We start from the raw sequence: 25,462 nt of genomic DNA, 5'->3' as shown, positions 1-25,462 counted from the left end.
TGTGTCTCCCCCACAATTCCTGTGTTCAGTCCCTGACCCCCAGCCTGATGGCACTTGGCCTTCGAGAGACAATTAGTTCAGATGAGACTCCGTGTTGGGATTGGGGCCTTCATGTGCAGAGGAAGAGGAGAAAATGGTTCTTTCTCTCTGTCTCTGTTTCCCTTGCTCTGGTCCCTCCCCCCCCCCCCCCCATCTCTCTCTGTCTTTCCCTCCTTTTCTCTCCCTGCTGGTTCCATGGGAGGAAACTGTTTACAAGCCAGGAAGCCAGCTCTCAGTGGACACTGAATTTGCTGGCACCTTGATCTTGACCTTCCAGCCTCCAGAACCTCGAGCCAATAAATGCCTGTGGCTTCTGTTGTAGAGCCGAGCGGACCGAGACAGCGCATGACCACCAGGCCACCTGGTGACACACGCCTGGACATCTGACCCACTGAATATACCACAGCATTTAGGGTTGTGTTGTTCAAACCACAGGACAGGGGTCCTCAAGGCTGCCTTTCTCTGCATACCTGAGGGATAAGATTGCTTCCTAGAAGTGCCAGCACTTTCTTACAGCAGCAATTCTCAGGGAAACTGAAAATAACAAGGCCTTGAAAGGGACTTACCAGAATCAGGAAATTCTGCACGGACCCCTTCCTCCTTTGAGAATTTCCATTCAGTGTTTTCTAGGAACAGCATCTGCATTCAGAGTAGATGCTGCATGTTTGGCAGCACTGGAAAGTGGTTAAGTGGCTTCTTTTGTCTCGGATACAGGACACCAGGACACCGTATAATTTGTCTTTGCAAGGGAGAAATATTCGTAATACAGTGAAATAGTACTATTTGTAATTTTTAAAGAAGATTTATTTATTTTATTGGAGAGAGCGAGAGAGGCAGAACGAGAGAGAGCATGAGCAGGGAGGAGAGGGAGAAGTAGGTAGGTTCCCCACGGAGCAGGGAACCTGACGTGGGGCTCGATCCCAGGACCTCCAGATCATGACCTGAGCCAAAGGCAGGCACTTAACCAGCTGAGCCACCCAGGCGCCCCGTTATTTGTAATTTTTATTTGTTGATCAATAACTGAATTGTGCTGCCTTTTTCTAGCAGGATTTAAAATCTGACGCTTCAAAGATGTTCAGCAGGCTCCTATGAAGCCTCAGTGACCTGGCAGCTTGCTCTGCCCACCCAACATCCCGGCCAGGGCCAGGGTCCCCTCAGGGCTGATGCGCTGACTCACATTGTGCTGGGGTCACCCTGTGTCACCCCAGGCTTCTGTCCCCTGTCCACTGGAATTTCTCATTCTTAAAAGTCATTTTTTATTGTGCGGTAGAGTTTATCAACTTTCATGTATGATTTGATGAAGCTTGACAAGCATGTCTGCTGCTGTCACTGGCCCCACAATCATCACATAGAACATTCTTATACTCCAGAAATGTCCTTTATTACGCAGTCAGCTCCCTCTGCTGACCACCAGGTGGGTCAGCCCCCACTTTTCTGGCAGCCCCTACTTTTCTTTTTGTCACCACAGTTGAAACATTATCTAGCATGTTCTAATGGTGAAATTGTATCTACCGTTGATTCCTTTTCCTCACAGAATAGTGTTCCATTTTGTGATGACGCAACCCACTGTTTGTTCATTCATCAGTTCACGAATGCTGGAACATTGTCAAGATTTGCCCATAATGAACAAAGGTAAGAGGAGTATTGGCACACGAGTCTTTACGTAGTGATGGGTTTTCATTTCCCCTGGGTAACACCCTGGAGTGTGGTCAATGGCCCAGAAGCAAGTGTGTGTTTGACGTTATATGAAGTTGCCAGGTGGTTTTCCGTAGGATGCTGTATAATTCTGTGATCTCATCAACAGTGTGCAAGGGTTTCATTTACTCTGCACCCATGTTTTCTTGACTTACCTTGGGTAGGTTGGCCATGCAGCAAATTAGCCTCTTTTACCTAAGTTTTTGAGTTTATCAACTGTTTATAATATTCCTTTATAACCTTTTTAAAGGATGTAGGGTGTAGGGGCACCTGGGTGGCTCCATCAGTTAAGCATCTGACTCTTGGTTTTAGCTCAGGTCATGACCTCAGTATCCACAACTCAGCATGGAGTCTGCGTCTCCTTCTCTCTCTCATAAATAAATTAAAAATAAATGAAAAAATTTTTTTAAAAATCTTGAGACAAAAAGAATGTGGGATGTATAGTGAGAACTTCTCCTTTATTCCTGAACAATTCAGCAGATTTTTTTTCTCCTTGCTTTTTCCTGAATGGTCTGACCAACCAGAGTTTTACCAAATTCATTTTTCTGTTGTAAAAAATTAGCTTTTGGTTTCACTGATTTTCTCTATTGTTTTTCCTGTTTTTTTTTCTTTGATGTTCATTTTCATGGTTATTATTTCCTTCTTTTTGTTTATTTTGGATTTATTTTGTCTTCTTTCAGTTTCTTGATGTAGAATCAGTGATTCGAGATCATTTTTACTTTTCTAATAAAAGCATTTAGTGCCATAAGTTAACGCTTTTATCAGTATTCTACACACTTTTATATGTTGGTTTCATTTCATTCACTTTAAACTATTTTCTATTTTAATGTGTGATTTCTTTTTTTGTTTTTGTTTTTTTTTTTTTAAGATTTTATTTATTCATGAGAGACACACAGAGAGAGAGGGAGAGAGAGAGGCAGAGACATAGGCAGAGGGTGGCCGATGTGGGGGCTCAATCCAGGGACTCCAGGATCACACTCTGAGCCAAAGGCAGACGCTTAACCACTGAGCCACCCAGGCGTCTCAAATGTGTGATTTATTTGACCTATGCATTATATAGAAATGTGTTATTTAACTCTTCAGTGCTTGAGAATTTTCCAGGGATCTGTAACTGATATAGAGATTACTTCTGTTATCGGATAACGTGATCTTTATGATTTTAATCTTCCTAAACAGGGGTCAGTAAACCTTTTCTGTAGAAGACCAGATGGTAAGGCTTTATGGGTCCCTATATATCCCCCTGGCTACTTCACAACTCTGCCACCATCGATCATATGTAAACAAGTATGTCTGTGTTCTAGCAAACCTTCATCTACAGAAAAGAGGCAGTGGACTTGATTTGGCCAGTAGCTTGCACACTGCTGCCCTTAAGTGTATTAATATAGTCTCTCTGCATAAAGGTTTGATTGCACTTGGAAACTAATGCTTAGTCTGTTGTCACTGGGTGGGGGGGTTCCCTGAGTGCCCGTGGGTCACCTTGGGGACAGTGTAATTCAAGCCTTCTCTACCCTTCCTGGTTGTTTTCTCTGGCTGTGATTATAATTGTGGGCATATCCATTTTTGTCTTTTTGTTGTTCTACCCATATTTGCATAATATATTTTAAATCTGTTAGTAAGTTCATATTAGATGTCTACACATTTAGGATTTTTAGAAAGTGGATTAACCCCATTATCCTGAAATTTCCTCTGTCTTCCCAGTACATATTCCTTGTCCTGAAATCTATTTTGTCTGACATTATTATAGCCTTTCCAGCTATCTTTTGATTAGTCTGATATTTATTTTTAATATACATACGATATATCTTAAATATAGCTACAGTGTAAAGTGTGTTTCTTCTAGCCAGTGTCAGTGTTACTTTTACTTTTGAAACCCAGGCTAATTACATTTGGCTTTCTTTAGAGGGTTTACTCGTGCACCTGTAATGTAATCCCCGGTGTGGCTGGGTTTCAGCATGCCATCTTGCTGTTTCTCTGCTGCCTATCCTGTCTGCTCCTTCATCCTTTTGCTCCTTTAGCTGCCTTCTCTTTGATTACTTGAGCATTTTTATGGATCCATGTTTATCACTGCTATCGATTTATTAGCAATATACTTTTAATTTAGTGCTGTCTCTACGGCTTGCAGCATGTGGTTTTAACTTATTGCGGCCTGCCTTCACGTAATATGGTACCACCGCACGCACAAGATGAGGCCCTTATCATTGCACACTTACCTTTTCTCCTCTGTCCCTGGTGCTGCCGTTATTATATATTTTCTTTTAACATGTGATAGCTCTAAAACATATCCCCAAATTGTTTGAAGTCCTCCCCTCAGAGGGTGACGTGTAAGCCGCCTCCCTTGAGCATGGCCTGGGCTGAGTGACTTTTTTCTAGAAATGGGGATCTCAGACAGAGTGTGACTTGTGAGATCAGGCCATAAAAAACATCGGCGACCCTGCCTTGTGTTCTCTCTTGGGTTACTCACTCTGGGAGAAGTCAGCTGCCATATGGGACGGACTCTTGAGCTGCCCATGTGGAGAGGATCCGAGGCCTCCTGCCAACATCCATTGAGTCCCGAGGTGACAGACAGCAGCCGTGGGAGGGTACCATCCTGGAAGGCAGATCCTCCAGCCTGTAGAGCCTCCAGATGACAGCATCCCTCCCTTCCCCCTCGTCCCGCCAACACCTTGATCACAACCTCGGGAGAGATCCTGAGCCAGAATGTTCCACTAAGCCACTCCCAAACTCCTGACCCTCAACAACTGTGAGATAACTAATTTTTTTTTAAGCCACATGTTTAGTGTAATCATTAATGCATCAACAAATAGCTAATCTAAACTCACTTTCACTTTTATTTTTGGTTTCAGCAATCAACTTTTAATAAGAGTATAACTATTATTTCATATTTAACCACATATTGTTTATTTCAATGGCCTTATCCATTTCTGTATAGAAAAACTCCCCTTGGGTATCATATTTCCTCTACCTGAAGACGTTCCTTTGATATTTCTTATGGTAAAAGTCTGGTGGCAATGAACTCTCTTAATCTTTCCTCCTCTAAAAAGTCTTTAGTCTCTATTTTTTAAAAAAATTATATTTGGAAATAATTTTTCACTCACACAGAAGTTGCACATTTTATAGAGAGAGTTCACGTGTACTCTTTACTCTATTGCCTGGGTGACATCTTACAGAACCACAGCATGGTTATCAAAACTGGAAAAGCAATGTTTTAATAATACTCTTAACTAAACTCAAGATTTTATGTAGATTTAACCAGTTTTTACATGCACTCGGGGAGGGGGGATGCACATAATTCTCTGAAAATTTGTCACATTTGTAGATCAGTGTCACCACCACCATCAGGGCTCTTTGTAGTTCTCCTTCCTGGCTATGAGCTGGAAAATGCTCCAGGCTGTCACCCAGGATAACTGTCAGGCTCATATTTTTTCCCCTTCTCTCAGAAATCATATTCCTGTGCTGTCAATGTTCAGTCTCTGGAAATTGTTATTTCATATATGTTTGTCCAGATTTCTAGTGAATTTTAGTGGGGAGATAAATTAGGTGCCTGATGTTCATCATGGCTGGAAGCGCATGGATACTTGCTGGGAACATTTCCTTGCTCATTGTACTTTCCCAGGCTCAGTGATGAGGTTGACCAGCTGTCACACTGTTCAGTCTCTTCAGTGGAAAGAGCACCAGCTTGAACTTTGCCCTTCTTGTTCTTCACAAGCGTCCATATTTATAAGAATATTGTCTGTTTACAGTGGCTTGGTGGTATCTCCTGATTTTCTGTGTCAATATCTGTCCCCAAATTAGAATCAATGATCATCCTTCACGAGACATATCCCACCCCGCATTCCACTCCCTTGCTTTCTCTTTAATTCTACTTCTTGATCAGCGGGTTATTTTTTACAAACTCTTGTCTTCAGAACTGTCAGTTTTAACGTGATACAGCTTTGGCTGCCGTGTTACACAAACTTTCTCTATCTAATGCCATTTGTCACCAGGCACTTAACAGAAATCAAATCCTTCAAGAATGTCAGAATTGATGAGACTAAATGTTACAAACGGCAGTCATTTGGTTTTGTAGCCAACAGAAGTAAGTGCTAAAAGTTATTAATTATACAAAAATGTTTCCAGAGGTTACTTAATGTCAAGGCAAACTACCCACAGTGGTGAGACTGTTGGGCTTGAGGAGGGTCATGAAGGAAAGAGAGTCACTATGTTTCCCTCAAGTTTAGCCAAAGTTACTGATGAACAGACTAAACAGATTTTTAGAGGTGTATTTATTGTATTTAAGTCTGAGTCTGTATGGTTCTGAGAAAGTCCTTTTTCTTCCTCTTTGCTTTGCTGTCACTCAAGGATGATAACTCAGGAATTGCCTAGGCTATAGGATTATTATGGTACTGAATCTTGAGGTGGCACCTTGAAAAATATTTTGAAAAAAGAAAAATGTTTTCCTACAGTAGAAGAAGGTAATCTAAATACCAGCTAAAACAATGTGAGCAAAATACCTTCACGGGAACAGCTAGATGGACTAGCATTCCACTGAATAACAGAGCTGTAGCTAAGCCGACATTAACAGACCATCACAGTCCAATCCACCCCCTGGTGAACTTGGCACCTTAAGCCATAATTAGCCTCTAAAGAGAGATGATCATTCACTTGTACTTTCACCCAACATGATAACAGCTATCTTGTGTGTACAACCAAAAAACTCACTCTTCTCTAGAAGAAGATGCAGAGTCCTTGGGTGAAGTCCACCTTACTACCTTGATACTTTTTTTTAAAGATTTTATGTATTTATTCATGAGAGACACAGAGAGAGAAGCAGAGACACAGGCAGAGGGAGAAGCAGGCTCCATGCGGGGAGCCTGACGTGGGACTCGATCCCGGGACTCCAGGATCATGCCCTGAGCCGAAGGCAGACACTCAACTGCTGAGCCACCCAGGCGTCCCTCCCTTGATATCTTTTAGTATAAATACTGGGATATAAAGTTAACTGCTATTAATATATCTTATGTTAAATGATAAGAAAATACAGAGAAGAAAACAAAGAAAAATATTTGGTTAAGGCATACACAAACACACTCATAACAAAATAAGGGAGCAGTTCTTATAACTAGTATAGTCCTTGTGGCTACAACTGGTTACATGGTTGTAGCTGGTACAACTACCTCTTCCACTGCCCATTCCATATAGCCTTTACCCTCAGCAAGCACTTCAATTAGTCATGGTTCTTTGTTCCAAACTTTCAGCATCTGGGCTATGAGCAGCCCCCCAACTGGCTGGTTGTAGTTTTCCATTGACTTTAATCATAGAGCATGATGTACTACATGAGGCGCGAAGTGGTATCTTATATTCCAGATATACTCTTCTATTCTTCTATTGTGCAGTATCTACCACATTTCCCCTAGGTAATCAGGGTCACTGACCCCAGGCAATGCAGTAGACTTCTTCTTTGCTCATTGATTCAGAGGGATGAGGAGCCCAAGTGTCTGGGTGGCAATTTCAGCATTTAGTTCAATGGAATCATTGTTTCTTTTCCCCTTGATGGGAAAAACCTTTTATTTGGATCTAAGACCTCTAGATGAGCAGAACTTAAGGTCACAAGGATGGGAAGCAAAAATTTTGCTGGTGGACCACTATCGTTAATGCACAGAGCCACTCCCATTTTCAAGTCTTGATTCTAGGATACATGAATCCTGACCATGGGAGAAATAACACCGTATGTTAGACACCGATTCAGAGCATACATAGTCTTCTGGAGAACCTTGCCCCCACCCTGCAAGGTATTGCCATCTGGCTGGTGCCCTAATTGAGTCTTCAGAAGGCCATCTCATTGTTCTATCAAGCCAGCCGCTTCAGGAGGGTGGGGAACATGGTCAGACCAGTAGATGAGCATGGGCCCATTACCACACTTTAATTTTCTGTGTGGTGAGTTCCTTGACCAGAAGTAATGCTGTGTGGAATACCATGATGTGGATGAGGCATCCTGGAAACTCAGAGATGATAGTTTTGGCAGAAGCATTGCATGCAGGGAAGGCGAATCTGTATCTAGAGTCAGCGTCTAATATAATAAGAACAAAATGCTGCCTTCTCCAGGATGGAAATGGTCCAGTACAATCAAACTGCCACCAGCTAGCTGGCTGATCATCCAGGGAGTGGTGCCATATTAGCGGCTCAGTGTTGGTCTCTGTCACTGGCAGATGGGCCATGCAGTGATTATGATTACAGTATTTAATCACATCTACAAAATACTTTTACAGAAGCACCTAGATTCATGTTTGATTGAGGAACTGAGGACTGTCATCTAACCAAAGTAATACATCAAAAGACCATCACAGCCTAAATCCAGATTCTTGAATATCACCTCGTATCCATTAAATAAGGATTCTTTTCCATGCTTGGCCTAAAACTATAGTTTAAAAAATGCTGCCCTGGTAGGTCTCATGCAAGCATCCTGACAGAGGTCTGTGGCAGGGGTTTGAGATCTGCAAATATAGAATGGGGAAAGAAGGACTTTGGTCAAAATAAACACTGAGCCCTTATTTTAACTTGTAACTATAATGGTTTTAAATTTGTGCATGTGCATACTTGTGAGTGTATTTTATTATTGGGAACAGGACCGAACTGACCCTGTCAACACTTTGTGGTGTTCTTTGGATCTTTTGGACAGCGCTCAAGAACCATGGGATAAAAGAAATGCAGGATGATGTGTGGGTCAGGCAGGATCCATTAAGCCCTGTAGCTTCAGAGAAATAAAGTGTGTGGTTGGCACAAGATAAGGAATGTAATAACACCAGAGACAGAATGAGTGAAGGGCCCAATGCCCAGTCAACATTTCCTTCAAATGAAAATACCCAAATGTACTTGCTAGAGTGAACCAGCATGATCTCATGATTTTTTCGGGTTGTTTTCTGCTTTTTTTCCTCTTCCACTTAACTGGCCTACGGATGGTGCTGCATTGAGGAAAGATTGAGGGTTTTGAAAGCTTGTGGTTGCTTTTGAGGATCTATCCCCAAATCTGCAAGTTCAATTCCAATCTTACTTCCTCTATGAAACCCTCCTTAATAACTCCATGTTCTCCTCCTTCTCTAAATTGTTGGGTCCACAAGAAAGGGAGTATTATTTTCCTACTGCTGGCTTTGACATCTGGTCTGAAAGCACAACGTGTGATTTTAAACATATACCGTGTTCCTAATATTTGTTGAGAGGCTTATTGTCAGAAACAGGGGATGTGGAAAGTGGCTTTTGGTCTTTATGATAAATGAAATCATGAGATTGATGATGATTCATTACCTGATTGCCACCCATGTTTTATTTTATTTTATTTTTTTAATAATATGATGAGCCACTGACCTTTATTGAGTGCCTACTATTTTTTTTAAAAGATTTGTTTATTTATGATAGACAGAGAGAGAGAGAGAGAGAGAGAGAGGCAGAGACACAGGAGGAGGAAGAAGCAGGCTCCATGCAGGGAGCCTGACATGGGACTCGATCCCAGGACTCCAGGATTGCGCCCTGGGCCAAACCGCTGAGCCATCCAGGGATCCCGCCACCCATATTTTAATGAGGACCATTCAAGAAGTCTATTCTTAGTGGTGTAGGTATTGACTCCAAATTGGTACCACAGAAGTGAGTTTGAGATTTGGGTGTGCAAAGTGAGTGTTCATCTGTGTTCTGGGAATACAGTAGAATAACTTCACATGAAGAACCCTCACTGCCTGGTAGTACTGGTCACAAGTTATCAGACATTTGCTAAAAAATACAGGGAGTGGGGCAATCCAATACATGTATTACTGACTACCAAGCTGTGGATGGAGTGAGAAACCCGAATGTGGTTCTACATAAATAAATACATGGAAAAAATTCAGGAATATGTAATGAAGTCACATTCTTTGTATTATCAAGTGGATAGCTCTAGAAATACAGCTATCTTTCTGACACATGGCATGTATATACATATGTGTGTGTGTTTGTGTGTGTACGTATTTGCACGGTTGGACATCACTTCTAGGAAAATACAGACCCTGACCCTTTAGCTTCTGATGTTCTACAGAGGCTCGCTAGGATCATCCCCAAAAGTTACAGACAAGGAGTTATTACATCTTCTGCTCCTTCCATCACTAGAGAAAAGGCAATATTTGTCGAAATGTGCTAGGCCAATTAATTTGACAGGTAAGTGGAAAAGCTATTAGCTTTGAGTAGAGTCCAGAGTAAGGGCAAGTTCTCCAGTTAGCCCTGGCTTTAGCAAGAAGCTCTGCCTTCACATTAAGACGGCAGATCCAATGGCACCTAAAACATCTGAAATGTTTGGAGTGCTATACAGAGCTTGCGTGAGTCTCTGAGCACATGGAAGACATCTGTGCCCTCTCCAGACAATGGTATCCTTTTTTGGAGGAATGGCTTCCAGCTTGCCACCAGGGTGACCGTGGACACCAGGTGACCTGACCTACTCTTCAAGAACCAGTAATGGGATGTAGTCTGGGCTTGTCCAACGGCTCTCTGTCCCCAAATGGAAATGACATTTGTGGCATGTGTGGCGGCAGGATCTAAAGGTGGGAGCAGTTTGCAAGAATACCTGTCTAATAAACAGAGTGCCTGGTCCTGGTTCGCTGCTACTCCCACCCAGCAAACACCTACACCCTGGGAGAAGGTCATGTGGAAGGCTTTGCATGACACACTGGCATCAGATGCTTTGGCATTGTAGCTCTCTGAAAGGCTGATGAGGAGTGGAACATGGCCTCTCCCATCATTCAGAGGCCTAACATCTTATACTTATTATCAAATCCCAGATTGTTCAGTTTTTATCAAGGGATTTTCTTTACAGCAAAAGAAGAGACAATGAGCAGATGCTCACAGGATCCCATGATCTTGTGAAATGGTCTGTCATCCAGAAGCTGTTCACCTAAGAGTAATCAATTGGCTATTAAAAATTTAGATATGATGCCAAGGAGATTTTACCTTGTAAGTTCAGTCCGTCCTTCAGAAGATCACATAAACCCAGAGACAGTGAGACAGGGAATCATAGGTAGTAATATTTTTTGGTCACAGCCAGAATATACTGGTCTAGGAATCGAGTGATGCACATTAGGGTAGATCCTGAGAGTTATATCTGAGGACCTTTGGCAGTGAGTTTTTATTTCCTCCTCCACTAACTAGGGACTTTGCTGAATTAAAGATTTTAGAAACTAAAAGAGAGAGTAATGGTTTCTTTTATTTGGAGGCTGAGACTAATACATGGCAATTTGAGAACCTTGTGCTGCTGGGTGGACAGAGCACAAGGGAGATTTAATTCCAATTATGAAGGGAAAGGGGGGATGCCAGGAAGTAATGGAGGCAGAGAAGAGTAGGGCTGAGCCTCACCCTTCTGGGAAATGACTCTAAATCCTGATCAGCAGTGGCAATGACAGTGACATTTGTAGAGTTTGAAGGGAAAGCACTGGCACTTTCTCTTTCATTTTCCCTGGGGCCCAGAATTTCTTACCACTTCTACAGAGGAGCAGGGGCATGCATACAGAGCTCAAATGAAGACCGCGAAGATGTCTTCCATTCTAGCGTGGGTCATGGGTAGACACAGGCCTCACCGTCTGTGCATCGGTGCCTCCAATGCTGTTCACACTGGCTGATGGTTTCTCATATCCATAGTATGACAGTGCACTATGACTTCTGAACTTACTGGATAATCATGCCATATAAAATAGTCAGAACCTTGCTTGTATTTTGACAAAAGGATCTCCAGACCCCATTCTCCCACTGGCCGGTAGATCTGTTTTAGTTCATCACCAGAAACAACAGTGGGCAGAGTGAGAAGCTCACTGTGACATCTGCTAAGATCAAGGCTGTCTAACAGTTTGACCTTTCCGACTCTTTTTTGGAGGGTAAGGTACCAGGCAGTGTGTGAAGTGCTGGGGACCAGAACATCAGCTCCCTCTCACTGCTCCACTAGTGAAGGACCACACTTGCACGGCTACCTTACAGTCTGGGTGTGCTTCCAAAGCGGTGTGTGTTCCATACATTTTGAGATATTTTAGTGCACATGGGTAGTTTGATCCTGACTTACAACTTTTCTTTTCTGTCTCTGCTGAGAGCAGTGAGATATGCATTAGCAAACCAGGGAATGGTGGTCACCTAGAATGTGGGTTTTAGAATAAGAAAGACTCATGTTCAAAAGCAGCTCTTTGATTTCCTGGCCATGGGAGAGCTTTGGCTCCGTCATTTGTAAATGTGGCAAATGCTGTTTGCATCCTGAGACTGCTAGAAGGATTGATGGAGAGCTTGTATCCAAATACCTCGCTGTAGTAGGCCATCAATAATTCTTCACTTCCCATCCCAAGATTTTTATGTCTTTTGCTGAACCGTGATAAATCTACCTAGGCTGAAGAATTCTAAATAGTTAGGAAGTGTTTCTATAAAGGAGGTGGAAGAGAAAAGTCTCTGTTTAAAAAGGTATAATAACTTGTGTGGCTGTTCTTACATCCTTCTGTGGTAGAGAAGAGGGCTGGTCTTATCATTCCCTTCCAATTGCCCTTCAAGCTACACTGCATTCATGAAGGCAGCTTGGGTGATGAACGCCTGGATCTGACCACACTGACGCCGCTGCATACAAGAAATCAGTAAGATGTTAATAAAGCAATGATGGGGTCTTTGGCCGATGTGGTGCTCCATCTCAGAAAGAAGAGTCAAAATGCCATTATGTCATCACATTTTCCCAGAAAAGGGACTCAGACAAATGTGAGATCATGATGTTCCAAGGAACGGAAGGAGATTGTCTTCCCTCTAGAGACTCCCGCAGCCGGTTAAGGGAGGGAGGTGACAGTGCCCCTGCTCTATCGTTTAGGCCCTGGTACACACTTGGACTATTCCTCGTTCAAACTTGGCAGCTTGTGGCTCAGTCAGGAGATCAGTCGTGATCTGTGGCCTTGGCTTCAATTCAGGGGCCAAAGAGGTGGTTGCACCCCTTGTTTCCATATCAGTGCCAAGCCGTGTTCTCCAAATGACTTTGCAGTCAGTCTAGCTACTATCGTCTTTCCCATTTGGCTCAGTTGTTTGTTTCTATTTTAGCAGCCAGAGCTCTGGCGGGGAAACAGGCAGGGGTGGTCAATGGGAGGATTCGGCATCCAAATCCAATGTTACCTCCAGTATCCTGGAATATTAAAGCTGGAAGGAATTGAGAGTCATTCCATCATATTGATGATAAAAACTGAGATCAGCTAGATGAATTCAATTACCCAAGGTCACACAGCACAGCCATGCAGGAGATGTGAGTAAAGCTCAGGATGTTCCCTGGCTTTTCTGCAGATCATGCCGCCCCAGCCCCGGAGCATATGTCAGTGCTCTGCTCTTTCCTTGGATTACAAAAACAGGCAGATTTTCTAACACTTTGTCTTGTTTGCCAGTGGTACGCATCCTGATCACCGTCCTTTGATTATGCTCCCATTTGCTAATGCTCCTTAATTTTGTGGCCTCACAGAGAGGCACTGCCTCAGATGCACTGTTAGCTAATGAGAGGAGCCCAGGATGATCCCTCTTCAATCCGGATGATACATACTTCTACTGATACCATCTTTGGATAGATTAGATTTTGTGGTTGTTGATTAGCGTTGAGCTAAATGTCAGCCGAATCCCACAGGTCTCTTTGTGCCCTTATAATTCTAGAGATGCTGTGCATTATTCAACTTGAACGTTGATTCTTAAAGTGATAACTTCTTATCTTGATGCTAATAATAATGGAACAATAACAAAACTAACAATTATCCTTTACTATGTTCCAGGCACTTTAAGCATCATGTTTTACATGTGTTAACTCACTTAATCTTCACAATAATCTTTTGGGTTGACAACTGGTATTTTGACTTATATACAGATGAGGAACAGGCCAGGCAAGCTAAATGTGTGTTCAAGGTTACACAATCTGGAAGGAACAATATCAGGTTTCAGACCTAGGCGGTTTGACTACAGAGACCACAGAGCTTGAATGTTGCTTATTGAGAACTCATTCTGTGTCTTGCTTTTTTTGCCCTGCAGGCTCTAAGCAATGGTGGATTTACCGACATTTTATAAATTAGGTGAGAATTGAACGACTGAGCCAGAACCCTGAAATGACCCAATGTAGGCTTACAAGAGCTGGTAATACAGAATTGAGGGTAGTGAATTCCAAGTCTGTTTTCTCAATCAGCTGCAAGGACAAGAAGTTAGGACCCTCTGGCTCATTTGAAGACAGGCAGAAGGAAAGAAAACAGGTGGAGGGTTGTCAAAGCACGGTACCTCCTTCCTACCCCATGGAGGGAGTCGGGGGAGAGTGCCCCTCTGCCTGGGGTGGGCAGTGGAACAGGAAGGAGGAAAGTGTAAGGGAGCATGTGCCCCAGTTTCGAATGCAATGACATCACCTGTTTTAAAAGTATGGTCCAAAAAATGTCAAGTGCTGGTCAATCACACCAGCCACTCTTTCTTCCTTAGGGAGGCATGAGGGAATGAATGGAGAGAAGGCAGGACAGTGGGAAGAGCATGGAATCTTCCTTTCTCAGAAGCTCCTTGTACAGCACGAATAGCAGAAATACAGCAGAGCCGGGCTCCCACAGCCTCCAGCAGAAACCGGAGACGAGACTCTAAGGCAGTGTGTTTGTGTGGCTTCTCCTAGGGAGCCTGGACTGTTTCCGAGACTTATGGGGCCCTCCTAGGTCTGTGGAGGGGGCCTTAGGATTAGAAGTACCTGTCAAGAGTCCATAAATCAGGGTGGAGGTCAGTACCGATGCAGAGTCCAGGAGCTTGTCACCCCCTCACGGCTGGGCAAGGGCTCCTGTTTGACTCCCTCTCAGCATGAAGCCCCCCCCACCCACCCAAGGGGTCTGGAATCAATGCAGCCAGTTTCCTGACTGAACATCCTAAACACTTCCACTCTCTTCTTCTTCTGTGGTTGTGGTCTCCATGGAGCTATCTAGTGAATGCCTGTTTCCATTGTCATAAAACCATAATTTATAATCCATTGGGATCTCCACCAAATTAGGTATTCCTGTGATTATTACTGGAATTGGTCACCCTTGAAATGATTTGGAGAAAGTAGCCAGTGGTTAGAAAGCATGTTTCCTATTTATAATTTGAATAGCTTATTTGTCTTCCCCTAATTACCACTGGAACTCTCAGTTCTTGGACTCCAGGAAATATCCGGTTCACAGGGTTAAATAACAAAATTTTTAAGGGCCTTTATTAACTTTCCATTCTCCTTTTTTAAAAAAATTTTTGACAGGGCATAAAATGAACTTGCTAATTAGTTTTCTCTTCCTGTCTTGCATTATCTTATTGCTTTAATTTGTCTCCAGTGAGACCAACCAGATGTGTCAAGCCCACAATGCTTCTAGAGACCTAATATGCAAAAAACCTTTAAGACAATATGCAGTCCAGGGGTGCCTGGGTGGCTCAGTCAGTTAAGCAACTGGCTCTTGGTTTCAGCTCAGGTCATGATCTCAGGGTCATGAGATTGAGCCCCAAGTCATGCTCTGCACTGAGCAGGGAGTCTGCTTAAAATCCTTTCTTTCTCTCTCTGTCTACCCACCCCTCTCCCCACCCCGCACTCTCCGTCACTCAAAAAACAAAATAACAACAACAAAAGACAATATGCAGTGCAGATGGAGCTTTAGCCAGGTGGGTGGCCTCTCTCACCTCATGTGCCCAAGGACAAGGTGGGAGTATATTATGTCTAGATTCCCTCCACCTATAGCCTCTAAGAGCAGACTTTCTCAGACTTGCTTGGAACATTTGTTTACAAAATGACCTAGATAGGGAAGAGATTTCTCTGTATTATTGCATTTAACAAGTGCTACCAGGTGGCTCTTATTGGGGAAATTTTGGAAACCTTGGCCCAGGAAGATGATTCTAGGTTCGGTGATTCTTTTGACACTAGAGTTCAAGAACTACTGCCCTAGAAGAAAGTGGTAATGACTAGAAATCTATAGATAAATCAATATTAGACCAAATCTACTATAATAAGGTGTTACACCACCAAACACAAACTTTTTTTCTACCTGGAAGCATAAAGTGTTAGCTATTTATAACTGGAAAACCTCCTGCTAGGTCATGTAGTCCATTCTCAATAATATAGAAACTCTTTTCAAGGCAAAAAGCCCTCACCATTTCCTCTCCCCAAAGTAAAAGGGCCTTTCGTCTCTAGTCAGGAAAATCTGAGCTAGCTTAATGATCCCTAAACCATCAGACCATCTGAAGTATTTTATATAAGATGTAGATGCTGGGACCTCATCAAATACCTACCGAATCATGATGTTCATGGAGGGGGTCTGGGACTCTGGTTTTAACACAGAAGAATGAGATAATCACTCAAATTCAGGAACCACTGATCTCTTCTACTCTTGTTCAACAGATGACTGAACTCAGCAATAGAGTTGAAGTGACTCACCAAATCAAATTTGTGGGAGGCCTTCAGCTTATCAGCTGAAGTCTGCTTTATGTGAATCACGTATCAATACTCTTATCTCTCAAAAAGTCTGCTGGGGTGGTCCCATCACCCTGAGTATGAGAAGAAATTTGGAGGTTAGAGAAATTTACTTAGCAATGACTCAAATCATTCCTTCTCCCCACAGTCAATCAAGATCAGCTCCCAGTCAATGGATTGTAATCTCTGACCACAAGCAAAAGGCAAGGATCGAGGGTGGGGAGGACGGAGGATGAGACTGGCTTAGTGGGTTGATAATAAAGGCCTCAGGACAAGTCAACATGAAAATGCAGCATGGGCAGCTCATAAACCACTAAAACCTAGCTTTGCCCTTCTTTTCTTTTCTTCCAATTGGAGTACTTGCTTCCAGAATGATTCCAACTATTCTCATCTCCCGGTATCCATCCCCCACCTCCCATAATTGAATAGGGATGACCTGTAACCAAGAGGGTATTATAGAAGTGATGGGCTGGTTATCCAAGTCTGGGTCATAGAAGGCATCGTGGTCTTTTTTTGTGTACTCTCTTGGATCACTGCTTTGGAGAGAACCAGCCACAACCTTGTGAGGACAGGTAAGTCGTTCTGTGGAGAGGTCCACATGGTGAGGAATGGGCCTCCCACCAACAGGCAGCACTGTCTTGCCAGGGATGTGAGGGAGCTGTCCTGGAACAGCCTTCACATGATTCACCTGACAGCAACTCTTGATGATCCTTGTGCCACAAACACCTGCTGAACTGGGGGATGGTAAATATCTATTGCTTTAAGCCTGAGCTTTGGGGTAGTTTGTTATGCAGTGATAGATAATTTACATGAATCTATTGAGTGCTTATCTTGTGGTTATAAGATGGTCATCACATTTGCTAAGAGATCATCGTGACTCTGTTGTGTTGAAGACCCAGGAGATGCCCCATCGATGAGGCACAGGCTGGAAAGTCAAGGTGACGGAGGTATGCTACCAGCGGGGAGGAGACATTCCATCCATGGCATTTCATATCATCTTTGATATGATTGCAAATAGTGCACAAAATATCAAGTTTAAAGGCAGAGCATGAGTGAGAGAAAGAGAGAGAATGTCCCAGGGAGGAGAGAAGATTTAAATTAATTTTCTTTCTTTCTTTGGTTGAAGTCACAAAACTCTCCCTTTCGTGGATCACACGGGCCCCTGCTATTCTACAGGGTAGTACAGGGAACATTGTGCTATCTGAAAAGAATAGAAAAGCACATTTTTTATCCCAGTGGCAGAGAGACAAGACACCAGACAGGCAAACCCCTTGCTGACAAAGAACAGAGCTCTGACTGTCATTGCCCAGAGCCCACTTCTTTCAACCAGTTACCCCCCAAAGTGACTTCCATACTGTTTGCCATGTTTCGGTAAAATTTTTTTATTACACTAATAGTAATTACTATTCTTTTTATAATTTCTATTATTAGTCCTGCTATAACAAGTTATCAGAGATTTGATGGCTTAAACAAGCACAGGTTTATTATCTTACAGTTGCGCAGCCCAGTGTCCCATGTAGATGTAAGCAGCACTGGTTCTTCCTGGGGGTCCCATGGTGGAATCGCTTTCCTTGCCCTCTCCAGCTTCTAGAGGCACCCACACTCCTGGGCTCATGGCCCCTTCCTTCACCTCACAGCTCCAGTGTTGCATCCCCTGGACCACAGCCAGGAAGGTTTCTTTGCTTTTAAGGACCCTGGTGATGACACTGGGCCTGCTGGGCCCACCTCCCATCTCCAAACCCTTAACCTAATCCCACATGTGGCACAAAAGACAACCCGGTCACAGCTTCTGGGGGTTAGAGCCTGCACACCTCTGGGGTAATTTTCTGCCTACCACAGGTATTTTTCTTTTAACCAGAAGACTTTTATTTTTTTATTTTATTATTATTTTTTTAAGATTTATTTTTATTTATTTATGATAGGAGTAGGTTGCAGTGAGGCTGTAATAAGAGGGCAAATATAAAATCCTTTTAAGTATTATAAGTGCAGTAGCATGTCAAGCAATATTCACATTCCCAGACGCTCAGGAATTCACGCCATGGAGAGCTTCCTTGCTCCTTGTCTTTTGCTTATCCTCAATGTCCTTTGTGACTCCTCAGCAGAAAACAAAGGCACAGAGGGCAAAAGGACAGAAGGTGTCCCTCCACTTGTCCATCTCTCCATAAGGCCCTGAGGAGCGGGGCTTTGGTCCTCTGAGAGTGAGAACCTGGTGCTGTTGCTCAGCCCGGAGCCAGACTCGGGAGGTTGGAACAGCCGTCTCCTTGCTGGCCTCCCGGCTTGAGGGAGAAACCCCATCCTCCATTTTTGTCCATAGTTTCAGGATCCAACCAGGTCCCTCACCCCCTGCTCTTTGAGCACACCCCACACTGCATTGGGGGGTTTCTCCTCGGAAGGATCAGGGAAGCCCCTCGGACTGGATCATGTTCTGCTTCTTGCCTTTTGGGAAATAACTCAGAGGAAGGATTTAACATGAGTTCTAAACTCACCCTACGTGGAGCCAGGGGCGTGGATGAAGGATGGGCAAGATCCTCATAGAGAAGTCGAGAGCTGACCCACATGCAGCAATGCTCTTCTGAGCATAAGAAGCTGTCCAGCCAATAAAACAGGGCCTTTCTCATTTTCTTTCATAAAAACATTTGGTTGGACAGGTGGTCTCTACCAGGCAATGGTAAGAGGTCTGTGTAGAATGGGCTGCCTGATGCCATTCATTTGCTATTGCCATTTTTAAAAAATTATTTTTTTTAAGATTTTATTTATTTATTAATGAGAGACACAGACACAGAGAGAGTGCCAGAGGCACAGGCAGAGGGAGAAGCAGGCTCCATGCAGGGAGCCCGATGTAGGACTCACCCTGAGCTAAAGGCAGGTGCTTAACCGCTGGGCCACCCAGGCTTTCCTAAAATTTATTTTTGTCAGTGGGGCTTTCCTGTCTTTTAACCTTTTTATTCTGAAATAACTTTAGACTTGCAGAAGAGTTCCAAAAATAGTACAGAGTGTCCATATGCTCTTCATCCAGCTTCTCCTTTGGTCAACATCTTAGATAATCATAGAAGAGTTCTCAAAACTCAGAAATTAACCTTTATAGGAGGCCATTGAGTGCAGTACAGAACTTATGTGGATTTCACCAGGTTTTTTTGCAAGTGTCCTTTGTTTTGGTCCTTACAGACCATGACCCCCTCCTTGGTCTTTCCTTTGACTTCCGTGCCCTTGGTACTTTTGAAGAATACTGGTGAGCTGTTTGCATTTTTCTGTTGTTTCTTTTTTTAATAATAAATTTATTTTTTATTGGTGTTCAATTTGCCAACATACAGAATAACACCCAGTGCTCATCCCGTCAAGTGCCCACCTCAGTGCCCGTCACCCAGTCACCCCCACCCTCCACCCTCCTCCCCTTCCACCACCCCTAGTTTGTTTCCCAGAGTTAGGAGTCTTCCATGTTCTGTCTCCCTTTCTGATATTTCCCACTTATTTTTTTCTCCTTTCCCCTTTATTCCCTTTCACTATTATTTATATTCCCCAAATGAATGAGACCATATAATGTTTGTCCTTCTCCGATTGATTTATTTCACTCAGCATAATACCTTCCAGTTCCATCCACGTTGAAGCAAATGGTGGGTATTTGGTGTTTCTAATGGCTGAGGAATATTCCATTGTATACAGAGACCACATCTTCTTTATCCATCATCTTCCGATGGACACCGAGGCTCCTTCCACAGTTTGGCTATTGTGGACATTGCTGCTAGAAACATCGGGGTGCAGGTGTCCCGGCGTTTCATTGCATCTGTATCTTTGGGGTAAATCCCCAGCAGGGCAATTGCTGGGTCGTAGGGCAGGTCTATTTTTAACTCTTTGAGGAACCTCCACACAGTTTCCAGAGTGGCTGCACCAGTTCACATTCCCACCAACAGTGTAAGAGGGTTCCCTTTTCTCCGCATCCTCTCCAACATTTGTGGTTTCCTGCCTTGTTAATGTTCCCCATTCTCACTGGTGTGAGGTGGTATCTTATTGTGGTTTTGATCTGTATTTCCCTGATGGCCAGTGATGCAGAGCATTTTCTCATGTGCATGTTGGCCATGTCTATGTCTTCCTCTGTGAGATTTCTCTTCATGTCTTTTGCCCATTTCATGATTGGATTGTTTGTTTCTTTGCTGTTGAGTTTAATAAATTCTTTATAGATCTTGGAAACTAGCCCTTTATCTGATACGTCATTTTCTGTTGTTTCTCATGACTAGATGAAGACCATGCTTTAGTAGGAAGGACACCAGCGATGCAACATGTCCTTCACAGGGCACCTTACCAGATGGCACAGTACGGGTTACTGGTGATGTCGGCCTTGGTCCCTTGGCCAAAGTGGCATCTGCCATGATTCTCTGCAGTGAAGTTAATCTTTTGTCCTACATATTTTGAGGAAGATACTTTGGGATTCTCTAGATATCCTATCTCTGCTTAAACTTTCACGCACGAATTTTAGCCTTTACCAGTGCATCTCGCCTGTATCACTCTGTCGTTCTACAGGTGACTTTTTGTCTGTTTCTTTCTTTCTGTTTTTATTAATTAGAGTTCTGCTGTTGGGAAGAATTGCCACTGCATTCATCCCTTTCTTTATTCATTTATTTCTATCAGTGTGAGCTCACGGATGTTCCTTTTATTCTTCACATGATAATCCAATACTTGTTCTTTATTTTACTTATTATGTGTTCAAGTTGTTCTGACTTTGGCCTTTGTGAGCCCTTTCAGGCTGGTTTCTGTCCCCTTTTAGTATGTGCATTTTTGTTTGTTGCTCCAGGCTCATCTTGCATTTTCTTTGTTTCAGTTCTGGAATCAACCACTTCAACTAAAGAGCCTTGGTTCTGTTTTTGTTTGGGGTGTTTTTTCTTTGTCTTTTTATTATTTTTTTAGAATAGCATTTAAAAGCTAAGTCATGGATGATAATTGTGCTTATTGATACTGGACCATCATTGCTGTTTCTGGCTGCCCTCAGTGGCTATAGCTGAGAGTAAATGTATCCATATTAACACATGCACATCTGTATTTATGCCCTATTTTTCAGTACATATTAAAATTATAAATCCACATTGATACCTTCAACTCCAGTTCAGCACCACAGAATTTTTCTGATCTTCTTCCTTTTCCTTATTTGTAAATTCTTTCTCTGACAGCGATACCCTTAGTTCTCATTATCTACAATATATTTATTTGTTCAACCCTATACCACAAAGCAGTTGCAGAATCCCTAACCTATGGGACTTTCCCTTTATTTTAAAATCTACAAATATTCTTTGTCTTTTCTAAATCTATCGTCTTCTTCTATCTCTGTCAAGATTATTTTTAGATTATAATTTCTAAGCCTTTATCATTTCCATCTGCATCTCATTTTATAATGTTTGTTTTTGCCCCTTTGTCCTTTTCTGTGTGCCTTGTTATATCTCACTCTTAACGTATTTGAAAACGCTTCTCATGAAAGCTTTCACTTTGTCTCTACAGTGTGTGTGGTTGTTCTTTGTTCATGCTCATGAATATTGCTTCTTGGAAATTCCTTTATTGTATTTTTCTGGTCATAAGTCATTACTTTCCTTTCCTCCCAAAAAAACTAGGTTCCTTGTTTTCTTGTCCAGCCTCTCCCTACATGTTCTCTGTTTCTTCTAAGCAGGAGGTGTGATGAAAACATACGACTCGTCTCAGAACCCATGATGATGTTTCTAGGGGATCTTCTCTGCTCCCAGACCAGGTAGGATTCTGTTTTGAAGCCACATGACCTTGGGAATGTTAGTGGTGAATTGACATGAGAAAACATAATTATAATTTCTCCCTATAGAGGGAGGGGCTTTTCAACCAACAAAAGTCATTCATGAGGAAATGATAAACTAACTCTTCAAGAATTTCAAAGGATGTTATTATGTTCCTTGTTTTACTGTAAGCTCTTGATGGCAATGGCATAAACATGTCTGCATGATGACCACCCCCACACCCATGTCATATGTGCACATTCAGTAACAGGGTAGCCACGCCAGTAAAACAGGACTGAAAGAAAGAGTATTAGGAAATATAAGAATTTCCAAATTAATAACTTGTTAGTATTTAGAAAATAATCAGCAGTCACTAAAAACCAACACTGCACTGCATTCTTTAACTGAAAAGGTGAAATGGAAAAAAACCCTCGTGGGTTCTTTCAAAACTATGAGAATCTGGACCTCCCTACATTGACCTGTGGGGGATCCGAGTGTAGTAAGCTCACCACCCTCTTGTTACGGCTTCCCAGTGGGCTGCATGCTCTCTCTGTTACCATCTGGAAGCACCCCGTTCCCATAGCTGAGAACTTCGGCATCCCTCTGGGCCACAATATATCCTAAAGCATACAAATTTCACATTCAATTAATATTATCAGTTTGTCGCTTATTCACCCAGTGATTCCGCTTTGTTATTTGTTGGGGATTTTGTTTAGCCTCGTTATGATCTTCCAGGGATCATTTTCCCTCTCTGTATTCCCATCCTCAGTGCTCATTGATGAACACCTCTGCTGGAGAATTTTAATGCAGCCCCCGGGTCTCTGTCATGCTGTTAGGGGTTAGTAATGAGAGCAGAGCCAGACAAATTAGTAATGAGAGCAGGCTTTGGCGTTTGTGAAATACTGCTCATCTTTTCCCTCTTCTCCAATGTCGGGGACGGGAGAAGCTGCCGTTGACACTTCCCACTGCTCTCTGGCTTATCTTGGTCTTGCCCTAGAGAGGTCTAAAATATTCACTCTCCCTGTGATCATGTGCCACTCAACACCCCCTAGAGAGAGACTGTGAATTCTATCAAGGGTTTCTGGCGGTGAGCAGAAATCTGGGGATCAGCAGGTGGGCAGGACCATCATCGTACAGGTCCACATGTCCTGTACCTGGTGAAAATGAGTGACCCTGAGGAATTCAAAGGGGTGCGAGAGATCTCCTCCAGCTGCCCCAAATCCATGTGCTTCATCACCCCAGTTTCTCAGACCTTCACCAAACTACTTACTTAGGCCCAGTTAACACAATTCTAATAGGGGCACCTGGGTGGCTCAGTGGTTGAGTGTCTGCCTTTGTCTCAGGGCAAGATCCCAGGGTCCTGGGATCGAGTCCCGCATCGGGTTCCCCGCAGGGAGTCTGCTTCTCCCTCTGCCTGTGCCTCTGCTTCTCTCTTTGTGTCTCTCATGAATAAATAAATACAAAATCTTTTAAAAATCCCACAATTCTAATAAACCTCCTTATCTGGTTTCACAATCTCCGAGATTTATGGAGAACTGAGGTACTTTTCTCAGTTTCGTCATTAGCAGCCTATGTGAACTTGAGCAAATAATTCCAGCAGACTGGATGTTGGGCTCCTCACCTATAAGCAGAGGGCTTCAATTAGGTGCCTGCTAGTATCCCTCCAGCCTGAATGCCCAGTTTTTCTGAATTTTGGAGATGCTCCCAGGGACCACCCCATGGCCAGGCACAACGGGCCACTCCATGGACACAGGTGGGTGCAGCAAGACCTGTGGGGAGAGAACTCAAGGGAGCAATGACACAAAAGTACCTGTCGTCTCCAGGACCACAGGTAGTGCAGAAATCAGGTCATCAGGGGACAAGAGACCCAGTGAAACAGGGACAAAGGAAGGATTGTTGCAGGAAAGGATCACCCCAGAGAGAAGGTCCTTGTGACCCAGGGAAAGAACTCTGGGATCCACCTGCCTTGGGAGACCCGTGCCCCTGAGAGCCCCCATGGGCCAGAGCGTGGCCCAGTTTAACCTCCTTTGTCCCTTCTAGGGGATTCTCCTTCGGTAAATGCCTGATTTGGAAGATAAGCAGGCTTCCCAGGAGATGCCTGGGCTCCTTCTCTGGGCTGCTATGTGAACTGCCTGGAAAGTTGGCTTCTCCATGAAATCTGCAGGCAGCTGGATCCAGGAGGCCCTGGTCTCCTGCTGAGTGTTAAGTAGGGGAGGAATTTCAACATTGGCTCCTCCTTCCAGAAGGCTGCATAGAAATGAGGTGGTGGGAAGATCTGACCTCTGCTTAGAGTTTGCTGTTTCCATCGACAGGAAGCACAGAGGCGGCTCATGTCAGGTCTCCAGGGGGAGTGTGGACAGTGGAGACAGACATGTCCAGACAGGTCCTCCCTGCACAGGGTGAGCAGGTGGCTGCAGGCCAGGGAGAGGCACCAAGCCTCAGGTGCTTTGAGTTTCAGAGATGGGAAGGGTCCTGGTGGGGGAGCCAGGGAACATGAGAGGAGGGACATGGAATATATGCTGATGGGTGGAAGAGTCATAGGTCTTCTCTTTTCCTGACAATAGAAAAAAACGTGTCGGTGAGTAGGAGTCAGAGGACAGAGAGGACAAGTCATGAAATGAGGGGCAGGGAGTGAACGTGGTAAAGACCTCGGAGACAAAGCTGAGGACACAGCAGGGCAGACTCCTCGTCTTCCTTTAACACTGGGGGCCCGGGATGCCGAGGGGATCCAGGGGGTCTTGGGCTGGTGCTTTTGATGGTCACAGCTGTGACTGAGGACTAATCAGTATAATGAGTCACACAGAAGGAACCCCAGTCCTTGCTTGGATGAGGTTTGAGGCAACAGGGAAGGAACGGTCAGGAAGCCTGGGAGGTCAGAGCCCCCTCCCATGGTGCCCACAGCCTGCCCCTCCTCTCCTATGATGGTTCAGGGCTGTGACACTGTGTCTCCATCACCCCTCAAATGCTGTGTCCCTCAGCTTCCCCGCCCCTTGTCCTGCTGGGAAGGTGCATCCTTCTCTTGTTCCCACGACCCTGGCCTCCCCTCCACGTCCCCACAGTTCTGCTCCAACTCGGCCAAGCACTGCAGGAGCTCTGAGTTCCTGGTCATTCTCATGTAATCTTTCTGTGATCATTCCACCTGTGAATTTTGCCTCCGTGTCTGTGTTCTAAGCTCCTTGGGAGCAGGGCTGATGTGCAGTGCTACTCTGGATTCTCCACGATACCATGTCTGGAGCTAGAATACGCTGGGCCTACAGGATGTAAGTGTCTTCGTCAGTGACGGCCACACTCGCCTTTTACCCATGCACTAGAGGACATCCCAAGATGGCCTTGATTAATGGCTGAGTCAGGTTTAGAATTCAGATGCTGCTTCAGTCTTTAAGAATATTTGGATTCTAGGTGGTGAAGACCCTCTCAAACTCCAAATTCCCCACCACTAAAGCAGTACCTTATAAACATGTCTTCTGGGGCAGAATGAAATCCTCTTGAAAGGGGCAGTGTAGTAGGGAAATGTGGAGTGCGGGCATTTAGGAGCAAGTGTGGGAGAAGGAGAGATGATGTGTTTGTTCATCTGTAA

General features: G+C 43.8%; 1 long non-coding RNA gene across 1 annotated transcript in view; it reads left to right on the top strand.

The window, feature by feature from the left end:
• LOC144284699 (uncharacterized) overlaps positions 1 to 25,462 on the top strand; it is a 155,479-nt gene that overhangs the window by 123,820 nt on the left and 6,197 nt on the right. Inside the window, exons 2-3 of the long non-coding RNA XR_013353147.1 lie at positions 1,574 to 1,671; positions 21,810 to 21,887. This is a non-coding gene — a long non-coding RNA (uncharacterized LOC144284699). The remainder of the gene's footprint in view (positions 1 to 1,573; positions 1,672 to 21,809; positions 21,888 to 25,462) is intronic.

This window comes from Canis aureus, chromosome 15, assembly GCF_053574225.1.
Source record: "Canis aureus isolate CA01 chromosome 15, VMU_Caureus_v.1.0, whole genome shotgun sequence".
NCBI classification, from domain to species: domain Eukaryota; kingdom Metazoa; phylum Chordata; class Mammalia; order Carnivora; family Canidae; genus Canis; species Canis aureus.
This window is presented reverse-complemented; position numbering and strand designations above follow the sequence as displayed.